This window comes from Arachis duranensis, chromosome 6 (genome assembly GCF_000817695.3).
Source record: "Arachis duranensis cultivar V14167 chromosome 6, aradu.V14167.gnm2.J7QH, whole genome shotgun sequence".
Lineage (NCBI taxonomy): Eukaryota > Viridiplantae > Streptophyta > Magnoliopsida > Fabales > Fabaceae > Arachis > Arachis duranensis.
The window spans coordinates 25,165,303-25,169,981 of NC_029777.3; positions in this window are offsets into that span (position 1 = coordinate 25,165,303).

The window sequence follows — 4,679 nt, forward strand, 5'->3', positions numbered from 1 at the left end:
GGTCAGAATCCAACAACATCAGCAGTCCTTTTTCAACCTAAATCAGATTTTTGCTCAGCTCCCTCAATTTCAGCCAGAAAATACCTGAAATCACAGAAAAACACACAAACTCATAGTAAAGTCTAGAAATATGACTTTTGCCTAAAAACTAATAATATTCTACTAAAAACTAATTAAAACATACTAAAATCTACATGAAATTACCCCCAAAAAGCGTATAAAATATCCACTCATCACAACACCAAACTTAAAATGTTGCTTGTCCCCAAGCAACTAGATAAATAAAATAGGATAAAAAGAAATTAAGAAGCAATAATATCTCAGAGTTTTAAGTGAAGCCCAGATTCCAATTATATGAGCGGGGCTAGTAGCTTTTTGCTTCTAAACAGTTTTGGCATCTCACTTTATCCCTTGAAATCCAAAATGATTGGCATCCATAGGAACTTAGAATTCAGATAGTATTATTGATTCTCCTAGTTTAGTATGTTGATTCTTGAACACAGTTACTTTGTGAGTCTTGGCCGTGGCCCTAAGCACTTTGTTTTCAGTATGACCACCGGATACATAAATGCCACAGACACATAATTGGGTGAATCTTTTCAGATTGTGACTTAGCTTTGCTCAAGTCCCCAATTAGAGGTGTCCAGAGTTCTTAAGCACACTCTTTTGCTTTGGAGCACGACTTTAACCACTCAGTCTCAAGCTTTTCACTTGGACCTGCATGCCACAAGCACATGGTTAGGGACAGCTTGATTTAGCCGCTTAGGCCTGGATTTTATTTTCTTGGGCCCTCCTATCCATTGATGCTCAAAGCCTTGGATCTTTTTTACCCTTGCCTTTTGGTTTTAAGGGATATTGGCTTTTTCTGCTTGCTTTTTTTTTCTATATGTTTTTTTTTCTATATGTTTTTTTTTTCCAATTTTTTTTCTGCTTTTTCTTGCTTCAAGAATCAATTTCATGATTTTTCATATCAGCAATAATATTTCTCTTTGTTCATCATTCTTTCTGGAGCCAACAATTTTAACATTTATGAAATTCAATATCAAAAATATGCACTGTTCAAGCATTCATTCAGAAGTAAAAAAGTATTGCCACCACATATAAATAATTAGAATTTTCCTTATTAAGAACTCGAAATTAAATTGTCTCTTTATTCTAAAAATCTACTATTTTATTCATGTTTGATGATGATGAGAAAAATAATTTATAACTTAATTGAAAATAAAATCAAAATAGAGATACTAATTACTACTACTAATATATAACTTCTAAGGTAAATTCCTAATAAGAACAATTATCACATAGTTAAGGCAAAGATTAGGACTCAACAACCTTTATTTTGGGAAGTGGATGTTCCTCTAGTCTGTGGGGTGCTTGGTCCTTCAAGAGATAATTTCTGACGCTTCAGTTCCTTCAAGTCACATCCTTGCTTTTCCTGTTCCCTTAGGTGCCATGATCTTGATGAGTTTTAGTTCAGTGATCATGGCAAATCACACCAAACTTAGAGGTTTGCTTGTCCTCAAGCAAAAGAAAGGAAAGGAGAGGAATAGAAGGAGAGGCAATTTCAAAATTCAAAGGATATGATGAGTTGAAAAAGATATGAGAAGAAATTAAAAAGATTTGAAAAGAATTCCAAAAGATTGATGAGTTTTGAAAAAGATATGAAAAGAGTTGGATTGGATTGGAAAAAGATTTGTATTTATGTATTAAGATATATTTGATATTTTTGAAAAATGGATTTTAGAAATTAGGGTTTTTAGAAATTTTTTTTTTGAAATTGAAGGATGACATTTTGAACATGTTTATGCAAAAAATCATGAATTGAAACATAAAAAATTAGAAAATTTGTGAAGAAAAACGAATTTTACCTCCTCCCCACCATCCTGGCGTTAAACGCCCAAATGCTGCATGTTTTGGGCGTTTAACGCCCAATTGCTGCTTCTCCTGGGCGTTCAACGCCCAGCTATTGCTTCTTTCTGGCGTTGAACGCCAGGAAGTCCTTTGTCACTGGGCGTTTTTCTGAACGCCCAGGATGCCATAATTCTGGCGTTAAATGCCCAGAAGGAGCTTCTTTCTGGCGTTCAACGCCCAGATGGCTATCCTTAATGGCGTTGAACGCCCAGCGGATGCTTCTTTTGGGCATTCAACGCCCAAAATATTTCTTACTAGCTTTTTCACGCCAGTGAGCTTCCAAATTCCCTTGTAACTTTGTGAATTCAATCAATTGCTATTTTACCTTGAAGATACTTGACATATACCTGTCAAAATCAATTAATTAACAAATAAACTTTGTAAATGGCTGGGTTGCCTCCCAGCAAGCGCTTCTTTATTGTCTTTAGCTGGACTATTACTGAGCTTTAATCAAGCCTCAGTTTTGAGCATTCTTGCTCAAAATTGCCTTCAAGATAATGTTTGACTCTCTATCCATTAACAATGAACTTTTTATTAGAATCATTATCCTGAAGCTCTACGTATCCATATGGTGACACGCTTGTAATCACATATGGTCCTCTCCTCCGGGATTTTAATTTTCTGGGGAATAATCTGAGCTTAGAATTAAATAGCAGAACTTTCTGCCCTGGCTCAAAGACTCTGGATGAAAATTTCTTATCATGCCATCTTTTTACTTTCTCTTTGTAAATTTTTGCATTCTCGAAAGCATTGAGTCTAAATTCCTCTAGCTCATTTAACTCGAGCAATCGTTTTTCTCTAGCTAACTTGGCATCAAGGTTCAGGAATTTGGATGCCCAGTAGGCCTTATGTTCCAGTTCCACTGGCAAGTGACATGCCTTTCCATACACAAGCTGGTATGGAGAGGTCCCTATAGGGGTCTTGAATGCTGTTCTGTATGCCCACAGAGCATCATCCAAGCTTCTTGGCCAATCCCTTCTACGGTTAATTACAGTCCGTTGCAGGATTCTTTTGAGTTCTCTATTTGAGACTTCAGCTTGCCCCTTTGTCTGTGGGTGATATGGAGTGGCCACCCTGTGGCTAACTCCATAACGAACCAAAGCAGAGTAAAGCTATTTATTGCAGAAATGAGTGCCTCCATCACTGATTAGTACTCTAGGGGTTCCAAATCTGCTGAAGATATGTTTCTGGAGGAATTTTAACACTGTCTTAGTGTTATTAGTGGTGTAGCAATAGCTTCCACCCATTTGGATACATAATCCACTGCCACCAGAATATAAGTGTTTGAGTATGATGGTGGGAAAGGCCCCATGAAGTCAATACCCCATACATTAAACAACTCAATCTCCAAGATCCCTTGTTGAGGCATGGCATAACTATGAGGCAGATTACCAGATTTTTGGCAACTGTCACAATTAAGTACAAACACTCGGGAATCTTTATAGAGAGTAGGCCAGTAGAAGCCACATTGGAGGACTCTTGTGGTTGTTCGCTCACTTCCAAAATGTCCTCCATATTATGATCCATGGCAATGCCATAGGATCTTCTGCGCTTCTTCTTTAGGCACACATCTATGGATTACTCCGTCTGCACATCTCTTGAAGAGATATGGTTCATCCCAAAGATAGTACTTTGCATCTGTGATCAATTTCTTTGATTGCTGCCTACTGTACTCTTTGGGTATGAACCTCACTGCCTTGTAGTTTGCAATGTCTGCAAACCATGGCACTTCCTGGATGGCAAAGAGTTGCTCATCCGGAAAGGTTTCAGAGATCTCAGTAAAAGGGAGGGACGCCCCTTCTACTAGTTCTATTCAGGACAGGTGATCTGCTACTTGATTCTCTGTCCCATTTCTGTCTCTTATTTCTATATCAAACTCTTGCAGAAGCAACACCCATTTGATGAGTCTGGATTTTGAATCCTGCTTTGTGAGTAGATATTTAAGAGCACCATGATCAGTGTACACAATCACTTTTTATCCTACTAAATAGGATCTAAACTTGTCAATGGCGCAAACCACTACAAGCAACTCTTTTTCTGTGGTTGTGTAATTCTTCTGTGAGTCATTTAAAACATGACTGGCATAGTAAATGACGTGCAGAAGCTTGTCATGCCTTTATCCCAACACTGCACCAATGGCATGGTCACTGGCATCACACATTAATTCAAATGGTAATGTCCAGTCTGGTGCAGAGATGACTGGTGCTGTGACCAGCTTAGCTTTTAGAGTCTCAAACGCCTGCAGACACTCCTTATCAAAGATAAATGACGTGTCAGTAGCTAGCAGATTACTTAGAGGTTTGCCGATTTTTGAAAAATCCTTTATAAACCTCCTATAGAATTCTGCATGCCCCAGAAAGCTTCTGATTGCCTTAATATTGGCTGGTGGTGGTAATTTTTCAATTACCTCTACCTTAGCTTGATCCACCTCTATTCCCCTGTTCAAGATTTTGTGCCCAAGGACAATTCCTTCAGTCACCATAAAGTGACATTTTTTCTAGTTTAAAACCAGGTTAGTTTCTTGGCACCTTTTTAGAACAAGTGCTAGATGGTCAAGACAGGAGCTGAATGAGTCTCCAAATACTGAAAAGTCATCCATGAAGACTTCCAGAAATATTTCCACCATATCAGAGAAAATTGAGAGCATGCACCTTTGAAAGGTTGCAAGTGCATTGCACAAGCCAAATGGCATCCTTCTGTATGCAAATACTCCAGATGGACATGTGAATGCTGTTTTCTCTTGAGCCTTCTGTAATCAATACACATAT